We start from the raw sequence: 15,409 nt of genomic DNA on the forward strand, positions 1-15,409 counted from the left end.
AAAGCGCGAATCGTATCTCACCAAACTTTTACTAACACGAGATTAGCAAAAGGAGCCCAAAGGGTGCCGCGCTTGGTTCTGAACCGGCCTTTTCTAATCTCGTCGTACGTGGTGTACGTCACCGGGTTGTTGGCGATCGGAAATTCCGACAACTTTGTGCGACCGTGTGTAGGCAAAACAAGTTTGAGCCAACATCCGTCGGAAAAAATCCTAGGATTTTGTTGTCGGAATGTCCTAACAAAGTCCGACCGTGTGTACGGGGCATAAGAGTCAGATCTCTGTTGAGTTCCAATGACATCAGATGTGGTGCACAGCATAAGAGGAGCTCAAGGCATGAAGTAATGAAGGTGAGCCAAGGATCAGAGTAGCTAAGGTGGGTAGGCAAGGCCATTGATGGGGTAACAAGAGTCAAGTGTCATAGCAAAAAAGGTAAGCGAACAGGGACTGGTTCTAGGCTATGATTGGAGAACTTGGAACACTCTAGAGACATGATTGCAAATCAAGGACTAAGACTAGGACGAGGGCATAGGATACATGCAGAACCATTTCCAGCTGGCTAGGTCAGTATGTCATTTCCCACTCTGCTATAAGCTCATGGTCACTTCAGTGACCATAAATTTATAGCAGAATTGTTCAGCAGACTCTGCTAAACAAAAGAATAGCAGTGATCAGCAATCAACAAGTCGCTGATTGCAGTTATTTAACTAAAATGTGACCCTTTTTGCTGCTAATTTCCTCTATTTTCTCCCACTCTCCCATCACTGCAAGGTCATCTCCTTCCCCCTCACTAAACCCCCCTGTTTCTCTCATCCCCCTTCCCTGTAGCCAATCCCCCTCCTGCAGCACCAATTCCATGTGCTCCATGTGCGCTGGTAGCTTCTCCTCCTCTCCCTCCTGCCAAATTACTGCTGGGTGCTGGGGCACATGAAGGATTGTTCCGGTATAGAGAGTGGGGGGGTCAGTATGTATGTCATATTTACCAGCCCCTTTCTTTCCTGAATGAATACAGTGATTGATCATTACTGATTGGTAGCAGGTCTACACTGTCCCATTTCCCTCACTGCTCTGCCCCAATCTCTGGTAATTTGCCTGGGAAAAGTTCTGGTCTCTTCTCCTCTGTGTGCAGGGATTTGTATCTCTTGTAGTACAAGTCCCCATTAATTTGGATTATATACCTTTTATGACTAAGCCTATTTTTGAAATTTGGTGTTTACAAGTTAAAATCCATATTTTTTGCTAGAAAATTACTTAGAACCCCCAAACATTATATATATATTTTTTTTAGCAGAGAATCTAGAGAATAAAATGGAGATTGTTGCAATATTTTATATCACACGGTATTTGTGCAGCAGTGTTTTAAACGCAAATTTTTGGAAAAAGGACACTTCCATGAATTTTAAAAAATCCAAACAGTAAAGTTACCCCAATTTTTTTGTATAATGTGAAAGATGATGTTACGCCGAGTAAATAGATACAAAACATGTCACGCTTTATAATTCCACGCACTCGTGGAATGGCAACAAACTATGGTAGCTATGAATTTCCATAGGCGACGCTTTAATTTTTTTTACGGTTACCAGGTTAGAGTTACAGAGGGAGCCTAGGGCTAGAATTATTGCTCTCGCTCTGACGATCGCGGCAATACCTCACATGTGTGATTTGAACACCATTTACATATGCGGGCGCTACTTCCGTATGCGTTTTCTTCGCTGCGCGAGCTCGCGGGGACGGGGGCGCTTTAAAAATTTTTTATTTTATTTATTTTTAGACTTATAAATTGTGTTTTAAAAAAAAAATGTTTTTTTTTAATTTCTTTTGCTGTCACAAGGAATGTAAACATCCCTTGTGACAGTAATAGGTGGTGACAGGTACTCTTTATGGAGGGATCGGGGGTCTAAAAGACCCCCGATCCCTCCTCTGAACTTCAAAGTATTCAGATCGCCGAAAACGGCGATTGTGAATACTGTATATCTTTTTAAATTCGGCGCCATTGGCAGCCGTGTAAACGGGAAGTGACGTCATGACGTCGCTTCCGCGTTTACATTGAGAAGGCTGGAACGAAGCCGCCCACAGCTTCGTTCCAGCCCGCTCACAGCCGCCGGAGGCAGCCGATTGGACACGGGCTTCCCGATCGCACGGGAGGCCCGGTAAGAGCAGCGGGAGGCAGCGGAGGGGGGGATGTCCCCTCCCGCTCCTCCGGTATAACAGCCGAGCGGCTTTTAGCCGTATCGGTTATTATATACGGGTAGCCGATCGCCCGCTCAAAACAACGGTACCGGGATGATGCCTGCAGCTGCGGGCATCATCCCGGTATAACCCCGGAAAGCCGAGTATGCACATATGCGTACGGTCGGCGGGAAGGGGATATGGTGCTCCTTGGGGACAAATGTTCCATGGTCCGTTGCAGCTGACTTTCTACACAATGCTGCCTCCTTGTCGCTGATCATGCCACTGCCATCAGGAGGAAGGGGGGAAGCGGGAGCAAGCAGAAAAAACACACAGCCGCTATGATGCTTCCAGGAGGGGGAAGTGAGTGGGAATATCTGCAAAGGTGCCCAGTGTGTCCCCTGACCAAATTACACCAGTAACAAAGAGATTGCCCCTGCCCCCACCTCTAACTGGCCTTCACAGCAAGGAGCACATGGTAGGGCAAATGCATGAAAGACAAAACCAGAGAACATTCCCAGCTCAACTCACCAACCAGGCTGCTTACCAACCGAATTAACCTGTCCAACAGTCTGCGTTAAAAAACAGGGGTTTTGTTAGCACGCATTTGCAAACGCATGTGTAAACTGCAAGGCCTCTTCATGGCCCCCTGTGTATTTCTTGCAGTCCTAACACTACTGAATTTCTGAGCATCTCCACAGTGGGAGCACATGCATTCTAATGGATAGATGAGGGGCAGATGGGCCTGGAGGTAGCTCAACTCACAAACCAGTCTGCTGACCAACCTAATTAACCTGTCTAACAGGTGCTTCCACTGTGGAGACACTCATAAATTCAGTAGTGTTAGGACTGCAAGCAATACACAGGGTGCCGTGAAGAGGCCTTGCAACTCACGCATGCATTTGCAAATGCATGCTGACGAAACCCCTGTTTTTAACGCAGCCTGTTGGACAGGTTAATTTGGTTGGTCAGCAGACTGGTTGGTGAGTTGAGCTGGGAATGTTCTCTGGTTTTGTCTTTCATGCATTTGCCCTTCCATGTGCTCCTTGCTGTGAAGGCCAGTTATAGGTGGGGGGCGGGGGGCAGGGGTCATCTCTTCGTTACTGGTGTAATTTGGTCAGGGGACCTCTGCTGGGCACCTCTGCTGCTATTGTGCTTTGTGCTTGGTGTCCAGTGTGCCCCCTGTGCTTTTTAGGACTGGGCTACCTCCAGACCCACCTGCCCCTCATCTATCCATTAGAATGCATGTGCTCCCACTGTGGAGGTGCTCATAAATACAGTAGTATTAGGACTGCAAGCAATACACAGGGTGCCGTGAAGAGGCCTTGCAGCTTTTGCATGCGTTTGCAAATGTGTGCTAACTAAATCCCTGTTTTTAACTCAGACTGTTGGACAGGTTAATTTGGTTGGTTAGTTGAGCTGGGAATGTTCTCTGGTTTTGTCTTTCATGCGTTTGCCCTTCCATGTGCTCCTTGCTGTGAAGGCCAGTTATAGGTGGGAGCAGGGGCCATCTCCTTGTCTCTTCAAAACTTAACCACTTAAGGACTAAGCCTATTTCTGAGATTTGTTGTTTACAAGTTAAAATCAGTATTTTTGCTAGAAAATTACTTAGAACCCCCAAACATTTTATATATATTTTTTAGAAAAGACTCTGGAGAATAAAATGGCAGTTGTTGCAATATTTGTCCTACAATATTTGCTCAGCGGTCTTTTAAACGCAATTTTTTTTGGAAAAAATACATTTCACTGAATTAAAAAAAAAAACTAAAGAGTAAAGTTATCCAAATTTTTTTGTATATTGTGAAAGATGATGATATGCCAAATAAATAGATACCTAACAAGTTACGGTTTAAAATTGCGCACACTCATGGAATCGAGACTAACTACTGTACTTAAACATTTCCATAGGCAAAACTTTAAAGAAATGTCAACATTTAACAGTTTAGAGTTACAGAGGAGGTCTTTTGTTAGAATTATTGCTCTCGCTCTGACAATCGTGGCGGTACCTCACATGTGTGATTTGAACACCGTTTACATTTACGGGTGTGTCTTATGTATGTTTTTTTCTCAAGTCATCTTCCAGGACGGCACACCTGAGAGATGGGAGGCTCCTCCCGACAGGAAACACAATCAATCAACAGCTGTTTTAAGTCCACACCCTTCCCCTTGATCCTCAGTTTTTGATTGTGTTTCTCCCTACACAGCGAAACTGTTTGTTTTTTTCCAAATGACCGAAGCCTGGGGCTGGTGGTCTCCCCCTGGGAGCCGGACCAAATGCCTGGGAAGCCTCTGGGTCTGGCAGGATATATTTATCCTTCCCGGGGGGTTCCCCTATCCTTTCTTCAGGGGGGGCAGCAAAAACTGGGAAAGCCCCCCTGATAGCTGAAGGCCCCTGGGTACAGTGGTGTACCCAGAACTTCAGGGGCCCTTATCCTGTTTCCCCCCTTACCTGTCCGGGCGTCCGTTCAGACGTGGGTGCTGGCCGTCGGTTCTTTCCAGGGGGATCGTATCCCCTGACTTCTGGGCCCCTGGTAGCTCGCGTGGGCTGCTGGGGAGGGCACCGCCTGAACGACCCTCGTTCTTACCCAGAAGGGAAGGCTGAGAGTCAGCAGGAGCAGGCGCCCACATCCTCCTTTCGAGGAGGCACCAATTCACTATGGTAATTGTCTGCCTAAACCACCTCAGATGGGAATGAGGAACGTATGGCATTGCCCCCCCCCATGTGTATATACTGACTGGTACAGTGCAGGACACAGCCTAACCTTGCAGCTCCCTAAAGGGACAGCAGTTGGAGGGGGGGGCACTTTGGCGGCTATCCTCCTTGCGTGTGGACCATAAGGATGGAAAAGCAAGCCCGGTGGCTGTGGCAAAAGGGGGAAGACGACAACGGTGAGTCAAAAATCCCCAATCCCAGCCAGATGGTTTCTGGGCATTTGAGATCATCTCCCCTGGGGTCTGGATTCAAATAGCCCAGAAGCTTTTGCTAAGAACACCAGCCACAGCTCCCTGTTACATCAATGATGCTGTATGGTGGACAAGTGGTGCAGAGGAGCGAATGTGCCTAAACCACCTCAGATGGGAAAGAGGTAGGTAAGGCATTTTTTTTCCCCTTCCACCTATATTTAGTGAGTGGTGCAGTGCAGTGCAGGGCCTGGGGTCTGCATAACAAAACAGCCCAGAAGCTACTGCTAAAAACCACCAGCCACAGCTCCCTCTTATAGCAGAGACACTGTGGTTATCACAATAGTAGGTTGCCAGCCTCTCCCTACATACCCGGTTGTGGTACATTATTAGGGGTGAATATAGCAAAGAGGGTGACCTGGTAGAACAAAGAGTTCCTTACTGGCCAGGTATACCACTGAACAAATTATTAATGGTGCAATGGTTGAAGGATTCAGGAGTAAGCTCCCTTGCTCAGCAGGTGCACTAGGTTATCTGGCCCTATTAGCCCAGCTGCTAGGAATCTGAAGTTGCTCCAAGATGCTTAAAAGCTGACCTAACCTTCAACAATGTGGCAGGGACCAAGCTTCTGTGTGGCACAGTAGGGGTTCCCTTGTGACAGATCCTCCTTTTGGGGGTTGCCTGCTATGGGTAACTTTTCATAAGCTCCAACCTCCCACTCCACTCTTACATTGTGGTTATATTTTAATGCAGGGGGTAAGAAAAACCTTTTTGTTGGTTTGGGCTACAGTCCACTCAGTGACAGATCTAAAAGCGATTTACCATAAATCGTTTTCCTATATCCTTTGAATAAGGATTTTCTGTGCAAACATATGCAAGAGCTAGATGGCTATATGATTGCTTGTTTAAGGCCTGCAGGTGGCTATTTACCTCCAGGCTAAATTGGTAACCACCCTTTCTAGGGGTCTTAAATTGGTCTCTAGGGCTGGGCTCATTGAGACTTTAGTTACTAATCAGCCCCACCCGTGTATGAGCTGGCTAGCGTTTGCTCAATCTACGGAGGTAAGGTAGGACAACAGCTACTATAGTAAGGTGTCCAACCATTTTAGGATTGATTCCTTCACTGGTGGTGAAGGATTAGTATCTACAGCCCAGGCTAGGCCTATGAAATAAATTGCCCCTGTTTTGGTTATTTCATAAAGGGATACACCATGACTCCTTGGCTGCTCACCAGTAGACCTCAGTAGTGAAGGTTTGTCCTTGCTGGGGTGTTTGGTGGCACAGCAGAAATACACATTGAGATTTGTGACATCTCTGCTCATAAGGGGTATATTGCTGTACATCAGAAATGCACTGCACTGAAGCTTGTTGGGTGTCCTTTATGTCCTAAAGGTACTGCTTTGTTTGGTTACAGATCAGAAAAATACAACAGGGAAGGTGGTCTGTACTTTCTGGTTTTGTGCCGCACGGCAGAAACGCACATCATTGAGTCTGGTAAAGACATCTCTGCTCATAAGTGTTATATTGCTGCACATCAGACCTACACAAGATTGAGGTCTGTCTGTGGGGGTTTTGTGTCCTGTATTACTGCCTTATTGGTTGCTTATCAGAAAGGCAGCAGGAAAGATTGATGGTCCTGATTTGTGGGGCTCCATAACAGAAGTACAAATTGAACCTGGGCCAGGGGTAGTACATATACTGCCTTTGGTAATCGGTACAGCACCACAAAGTGGCGTCGTGCTGATTCAGACAGTGCTATTAACGGCAATGGCTGCCGATTTTAGGCATGCGATTTGACATGTTGAGTCGCATGCCAAATCGCTTGAAGATGGATGTGCTATCTCTATTCAGAATTGTTAGATTGTTGCACATCAGAGATATACACGATTGAGGTCTGTCTGTGGGTCCTGTATTACTGCCTTATTGGTTGCTTATCAGAAAGGCAGCAGTGAAGATGGATGGTCCTGATTTTGTTGGAAAATACAAAATTGAACCTGTGCCTGGGGTAGTACACATACTGCCATTGGTAATCAGTGCAGCACCACAAAGTGGCCCGTACTGATTCAGACAGTGCTATTAATGGCAATGGCTGCCGATTTTAGGCATGCGATTTGACACGTTGAGTCGCATGCCAAATCACTTGAATATGGATGTGCTATCTCTATTCAAAATTGTTGTTGCACATCAGACACATACAAGATTGAAGGTTGTCTGTCCTTTATGTCTTACATTTACTGCCTTATTGGCTGCATATCAGAAAGGACACAACAGTGAAGGTTGTTTGTCTTTTTCTGATTTTGTTTTTGCTGCTCAGCAGGGAGACACATTGAGCGTGATGGCATCTCTGCTCAGTATTGGTATATGCTACACATCAGACATACACAAAGACTGAACATTGTTTGTGTCCTGTATGTCCTATATTTACTGCCTTATCGTCTGTATATCAGAAAGGCACAGCAGTAAGTGGTGTTTCTCATTGATCTTCCTTGCTGTTTCTTAGGTATACACAGTAGGGGGTTGTTGGCTGCACTCCTCCAGGGAGCCACAGCATGGGGACCCCTTGTTTGTTCAACCTGAAAACTGCTTTTCCTGCGACCTGTGTAATCTTGAGGTCTGTGGTTCCGTAAGCAGGGACTGCTGGAGACGCTGCGACCTGGAGTCGCACAGTCACGAATGGTACCCTTTGGAAGCCATAGTATATGACTTCTCAGGCGTCTTGCAGTCCCAAGTGGCAGGTTGGGTCGCACGGGTGTGGGAACCCTAAGCTTATCTGTCCCTCCTGTTGAGGTTTTGCTACGCAGCAGGGATACTCATTGTGGAGTTATTGCCTTATTTTGCAGTAGACCAGAAAGATCGCAGCTGTAAAGGCTGTCTGTTGTTTCTTTGTTTTTATGTTGCTGCACAGCAGAAATACTCAACATTGAAGCTTGTTGGTGCTTTCTGTTTTATATTGCCTTACCTTATGGCACTTCAGAAAAACCCAATGCTGTAGGTTGCTTGTGTTCTTTCTGTGTTGGTTCTATGTAACTGCACTACAGAACTGCATAACAGAAAGGATTGTCTTATAACTGTACTTGGTGGTTCGTCATAAATACGCAACATAGAAGTTTGGGTCTTTCTGTCTTCTCTTTAAGGCCTTGTTTTGCTGTACATCAGTAAAACACCATTGTAAAAGGGGGTTCCCATCCTTTTTGTATTTACCAGTTATGACCTAGCTAGCTGCACTTCAGAAATGCGCAGCATTTAAGGTGTGTTTGTGTCTTAATATCTAAAAACTCACAAGCAAAAGCCAGTGGGTGAAGGAAGAGGAGGTGGGACTTTAAATGAAGCCAATGGTTTGCAAGCCGACACATAACGGTGGGTCAATAAAATTCTTTTATTGCATGTTCATACAAACAATGGTATCAGACAATATCAATTTAACACTTGGTAAAATGTTAACGATGATAACCAGGGATCAACATAAGGACCATTAGTATAGTTATCAAAGATAAAAGGGGTAACATGAGTAATAACATGGGTATGAGCAATATTACTGAAGATGGACAAGGGATTACCAGGTGTCAGAAAGCGTAGATAGTTAAAACAAGGTAATAACTGCCTGATAACTGGCCTCAAATTCCTGTTAAAGGGTAAAACTCTGTGTAGCATGGATTGGAACAATAAAGGGCAACCGGTAGCTCGACGCGTTTCGTGGTTCAGGACCACTCATCAGGAGCAGACATGTCAAGTTTCTGGAAATTAAAGATAATAATAATAGTATCATGGGTCAGAGTTACAGTGGGTACAAGGGGCCAAGTAATCCCCCAAAAACAAAAGTACTCACAGCAGGCATGGGTAGATGGTGAATGGCCAGGTACGGCAACCGTCCGGGACTGATGCCGGGCCGGGAGCTGAGGCGGGCCCCCCCGCCGCGGCGACCAAAACAAGCACCCCCCCAAAGGCGATGCAGAGCCACGAGGCACCCTAGAGTAACGAGTGATAGATGAGTGATGATGCAGGGGGTATTGGTACAAAGGGGGGGTGTGTGAGCTGGATAAAAATAAGGGGGGAAAAGTGGGAGGAAGGGGGGGGAAGGGGGGGAAAAGGGAGGAAAAGGGAGGGAGAGAGGAGGAATAATAGGGGGGGGGGGGAGTGAGCATGGTGTGAAAATCTGTAGGTAAGTGGATGAAGTGAGGAAAGGAGTGAGGGAGAGAGGAGTGAGTGAGGCTGGAAGATAACATGTGATCGACCAATAAGTAAAAGGGCATTACCTGTGTGACAGGGTGGTGTGGAGAAGGAACCACCACCGCATTGTAGTGTACCTGTAGTGTACCTCGAACGCCGCACCGCCCCAGGTAAACAAGAGCGCCCATATATAGGCGCCGCCGCGGGGAGGTCCGCCAACGTCACGCACGCACGGCCAAAGGTGGGAGGAGCCACAGCGGGGGGCCGACCAATGATCGGCGGCCGCTGGGACCAACCCACCAAGCCTGCGAGCATAGCAACAACAGCGCAGAGGGCGCGGCGGCGTCGGGAGGCGCAGCGCACGTCCGCCGCGGGTGGCGTGACGTCGATGGGCAGTGGAGGCAAGCCCCGCCCCCCCACACACACGCCCACCAGAACGCGCGGGCGGGGGAGGAGGGGGGGGAAACGTGTTGCCGACAGTGCCCATCGCAGCTCCCGGGCAGGCAAGGGCCGGACGGCCCACCGGCCAGCCACGAGCCATCCGCCCAGGATTGGGTTGAACTAATGATCAATAAAGGTTAAAGGTTAACCATAATTGTTGAATATTAAAACCTAATCACAGGATAAGAAACATGGCATGTACAATTTAAATTGTACATGCCATGTTTCTTATCCTGTGATTAGGTTTTAATATTCAACAATTATGTTTAACCTTTAACCTTTATTGATCATTAGTTCAACCCAATCCTGGGCGAATGGCTCGTGGCTGGCCGGTGGGCCGTCCGGCCCTTGCCTGCCCGGGAGCTGCGATGGGCACTGTCGGCAACACGTTTTTTCCCCCGCCTGCCCGTTCTGGTGGGCGTGTGTGTGGGGGGGGTGGGGCTTGCCTCCACTGCCCATCGACATCACGCCACCCGCGGCGGACGTGCGCTGCGCCTCCCGACGCCGCCGCGCCCTCTGCGCTGTTGTTGCTATGCTCGCAGGCTTGGTGGGTTGGTCCCAGCGGCCGCCGATCATTGGTCGGCCCCCCCGCTGTGGCTCCTCCCACCTTTGGCCGTGCGTGCGTGACGTTGGCGGACCTCCCCGCGGCGGCGCCTATATATGGGCGCTCTTGTTTACCTGGGGCGGTGCGGCGTTCGAGGTACACTACAATGCGGTGGTGGTTCCTTCTCCACACCACCCTGTCACACAGGTAATGCCCTTTTACTTATTGGTCGATCGCATGTTATCTTCCAGCCTCACTCACTCCTCTCTCCCTCACTCCTTTCCTCACTTCATCCACTTACCTACAGATTTCCACACCATGCTCACTTCCCCCCCCTCCCCTACTATTCCTCCTCTCTCCCTCCCTTTTCCTCCCTTCCCCCCCCCCCCCTTCCTCCCACTTTTCCCCCCTTATTTTTATCCAGCTCACACACCCCCCCTTTGTACCAATACCCCCTGCATCATCACTCATCTATCACTCGTTACTCTAGGGTGCCTCGTGGCTCTGCATCGCCTTTGGGGGGGTGCCTGTTTTGGTCGCCGCGGCGGGGGGGCCCGCCTCAGCTCCCGGCCCGGCATCAGTCCCGGACGGTTGCCGTACCTGGCCATTCACCATCTACCCATGCCTGCTGTGAGTACTTTTGTTTTTGGGGGATTACTTGGCCCCTTGTACCCACTGTAACTCTGACCCATGATACTATTATTATTATCTTTAATTTCCAGAAACTTGACATGTCTGCTCCTGATGAGTGGTCCTGAACCACGAAACGCGTCGAGCTACCGGTTGCCCTTTATTGTTCCAATCCATGCTACACAGAGTTTTACCCTTTAACAGGAATTTGAGGCCAGTTATCAGGCAGTTATTACCTTGTTTTAACTATCTACGCTTTCTGACACCTGGTGATCCCTTGTCCATCTTCAGTAATATTGCTCATACCCATGTTATTACTCATGTTACCCCTTTTATCTTTGATAACTATACTAATGGTCCTTATGTTGATCCCTGGTTATCATCGTTAACATTTTACCAAGTGTTAAATTGATATTGTCTGATACCATTGTTTGTATGAACATGCAATAAAAGAATTTTATTGACCCACCTTTATGTGTCGGCTTGCAAACCATTGGCTTCATTTAAAGTCCCACCTCCTCTTCCTTCACCCACTGGCTTTTGCTTGTGAGTTTTTAGATATTGTGTCATAGGGATGGAAACTTGCGGCCTTTACCCGGCGCAGTTTCATATAAAGTCCCAATTTCCCTCCCCCTTTGTTGTGTTTGTGTCTTAATGTTTACATATTGGCCGCACATCAGAAAACCAGACTGTGAGGTTCAGATTTGGGTCTCTTCCCATGTTTGATATGTTGGTTTAGCTAGTCACACTCAGATACACAACATTGATGTCTATGCTTGTGTCCTTTCTGTTTAAATCTATTGTGCTATGTCCACAATCTATGATTTTTTTCTTTTTATTTGTGATATTAATAATACATGTATCACCTTTTGTATTTCAGCCTTCTCTTCCGTGGAAGGGCCAGGAGTTCTGGCTGCAAATGTCACATGTCAGAAAGCCTCGACCCCTTACTTTCAGGGATGCCAGAGCCATTTCCTAGGGTTGAAGCCCGGTAGAGTTATGGGTCACTGGAGGAAGGCGATAATGAGTCGCCCTGTAATAAAAACTTAGGAAGTTCGGTTCAGAGGAGTTTTATGGCCTGAAGATGAAGTATAAAGATGTATACCCGACCAAATAGGTTACAGCTCGGTGCATGGCCTTCATTTTGCCCTTCTAGCAAAACTAGATGTAGCAGTATGAGTGTTCTCCTCCTGCTACGGATGTTAATCTCCTGAGTAGGCTCTCAGGCATAAGTAAAACTATAGATTGGGCATGCCTTAAACCCAGGGGTTAAGTTTTTGTTAATCTATTTCCCTTAAGTAGGTTTCCCTTCAGTCTTTGCTGACGTAAAGATAAAAATAAACAAAAAAGGTTGTCTGTCAGGGGCCCCCCTTTTGGCAGTTTTATTTCCCTGGACAGGGTTGTGTTAAGACAGGCTCCCTTATTGATCAATGTAGTGTCCTTGTCTTACAACACAGCTCTCCGATTAATCTTTTTAGTGGTTCTAAGCAGCACCTATAGGCAGAATAGGCCATTGTTGTTAGATGTGTGACAGGCAACATTGATAACCTACAAGTTTAACATGTTTTCTGATTCCATCTTTAAGAGCCCACTCCACCTAGATCCTGCATCCGAAGCAGAGAAGGCAGGGACACCGGTGGAGTAGACCGGCAGATCAGCCGCATAATCCAGCTAAGATACCTTCATCAAGCATATGGAGTGAAGGTAAAGCTCACTGCAGAACCGAGGTTCGCCAAGAGGGTCTTGCAGTGGTCCCACCCTAAAGGTAGGCCTGAGCTACTTGATTATCCTCTCAGGTGTGCCGTCCTGGAAGATGACTTGAGAAAAGTACTAGTTACTTACCGGTAACTCTTTCTGGGAAATCTTCCAGGACGGCAGGCCTACTTCCCACCCGTTGGAGGAGGGAAAATTTTAGAACACTAGAAGGTGAGTACCTATGAGGAATGATTTCCCTTGTGAAACAGGTTCAGGAGTTACTTCTCTACAAACTGAGGATCAAGGGGAAGGATGTGGACTTAAAACAGCTGTTGATTGATTGTGTTTCCTGTCGGGAGGAGCCTCTCATCTCTCAGGTGTGCCGTCCTGGAAGATTTCCCAGAAAGACAGTTACCGGTAAGTAACTAGTACTTTTTTTTTTTTGCGAGCACGCAGGGAAATGGGCGTTTTAAAACAGAAAAAAAAATATTTTTATTTTTTTACACTGTCCCTTTTAAAAAAAAAAATCTGATCACTTTTATTGCTGTCACATAGAATGAAAACATCCCTTGTGACAGTAACAGGTACTCTTTATGGAGGGATCTGGGGTCTAAGAAACCCCAAATCCCTCCTTTGCACTTAAAAGTATTCAAAACGCCCAAATCTGCATTTTTGAATACTAGGAATTTTTTTAAATCGGCGCCGCTGGCTGCTGATAAAACCGGAGGTGACGTTGTACATCTGAGACCTGATCAAAGCCGATTTGTTCGGGACTTCGGCCAGCTAAAGGACGCGCTGGCTGGTCGCTCAGGTCTCCCGGTGGGATGGGAGACCTGGGCGGAGCAGCGGAAAGGGGTGCCCCCTCCCGCTCCTTGTGACAACGGCCGAGCGGCTGCTGAGCTGCATCGCTTGTTATCACCAGAAAACCGACTTGTTATCACCAGGTAGTCAGAGCCAGCTCTAAAAAAACAGTCCTGGGGTGATGCCTCTGGCTGCAGGCATCACCCCAGTACAACCACTTCCTCAAAATGACATACCGGTGCATAATTTCACAGGAAGTGGTTAAAGCAGTGCCGGGACAAGATTCTCTAGTGCCCAGGGCAAAGATGACAAATCTTATGAGGAGAAGGGGGAGAGAGAGAGAGCACAGCCTGAACCTCCTCCCAGCTCTCCCCTTTTCTCCTTGCCGCTTCCAGCACTGGGTTGACAGAAGTAGTGATGTCACTGTCACTACTCCTGTCAGCCTTATAGTAGAAGGAACTTGCGGTTCCTCCATCCCTACAATACACGCTGCATCCAGGCCAACTGCCCCTTCTGCCAACCCCTTGTCCCAGCCCTGGGTTAAAGTATACCTTTTTCTTATTTATTTATTTTTTCTTTCTTTTTCCACCACTATTTGTGCACACCATCACTCCTCCACAACTCAGTGCTTCCCTTTCACCATACAGGTATCTGCTCTCACCAGGTGTATATGACCTACAAACAAATGTAAGATGAAATAAAGGCTGTGTCTTTATACAATTCATGCTGCCACCATCCGCAATCCTTTTTCAGACTGAACTCCACTTAATAAATTGGAATATGGAACCAAGATCTCCACAGAGTTTCCCAATGCTGTGTCTTTAAGATGATCTCTCTCCAATGTCTAATTCACGTGGCTCAATATTTAGCTCCTCTTAGCCACGTATAACAGAGAAATATCACATAATGTTTCACCTCACAATCAACTTTATTCACACACTCCCAGCATAAAACTCACATTTCATGGGTGCAAACATGCACCGACAATCGCATGCATCAATGATGAAAAAGCTCCCCTGTCATTCATTGTAGAAGTAAAGAGAAAAAGGGAAGAAGCGCCAGGGCAGTATTTTGCAGCATAAAAGGGCTTGTTTGCTCAGCAGGTGGGGGGCTTACCCCATCCAGCGTGGTAGTCAGAGAACACAGTTGTGTCCTGATGTTGTAGAGCTGCAATTGCCTGGTGTCAGCAGGAAGCTAAAGCCTCATGGGATCTCGGAAGGACGCCAGCTTGGTTGTTCGGCGTGGAGGTATTCGGAGTTGTCTGACTGGGGAGCTGCTCACCATTGTGGTAGCCAATCAGAATGCGTATCGGAGGCTTTGGCACGCCTCCTTCGTCAGCTGATACTCTGATGCTGGCAGCCAGTTTAAATAGGGGATGTGGTTAACCCAGGGAGTGCCATGAAATCGGCTTCATCTGGATATGTAATCACATCAAAGTGGTTGTAAACTCCCCCCACAACTTTGTCCCATGTGAATCAGCATAAAAATCCCTAATGAACACTGCTTGTAGATATCTCCTTACTTGCTTAGTATTGCTGTAATCCTTTTTGTTCTTTAGAATGATGTCACTGAGCATGCCCATATCTCCCCTGATTTACGGCACACTCTGTGTGCTTGTCTATCTATTATCAGGACTTCTTACGGCACAACACTGAAATCCCACGAGACTGCATAATCACTCAGAGCTTCCTACTACTCCCCATGTGACCATGGGACATCACATGGACTGGAAAAAAAGGCATCGAACAGCATTACTGCAGTCTTATTAGCTGAAGCTGATAAGACTGACATAAGCAATCACTAGATAATTGGCACAAGTAAATGCTATTAGATAAAACAAGTCAGCTATGAGCAGGGAAGCAGGGTTGCCATAGGAATGTTGGATTGAGAAGGAGGCTTGGTTAATACAGGAAGTGCTCAATGTAAGGGCGGAAATACACTGTACTGTGGACTCAGAAAACAATACTTAAGATGGCGCTGCCTTACCCCTGGAAACAAGTTTTTTAAAGTTTCTTTAAACAGTAAGTAATTTGTGATTTGGCCTGGATTACAGTGGCTATAGTT

The sequence above is a fragment of the Aquarana catesbeiana genome, linkage group LG04 (genome assembly GCF_042186555.1).
Source record: "Aquarana catesbeiana isolate 2022-GZ linkage group LG04, ASM4218655v1, whole genome shotgun sequence".
In the NCBI taxonomy this organism is placed as follows: Eukaryota; Metazoa; Chordata; class Amphibia; order Anura; family Ranidae; genus Aquarana; species Aquarana catesbeiana.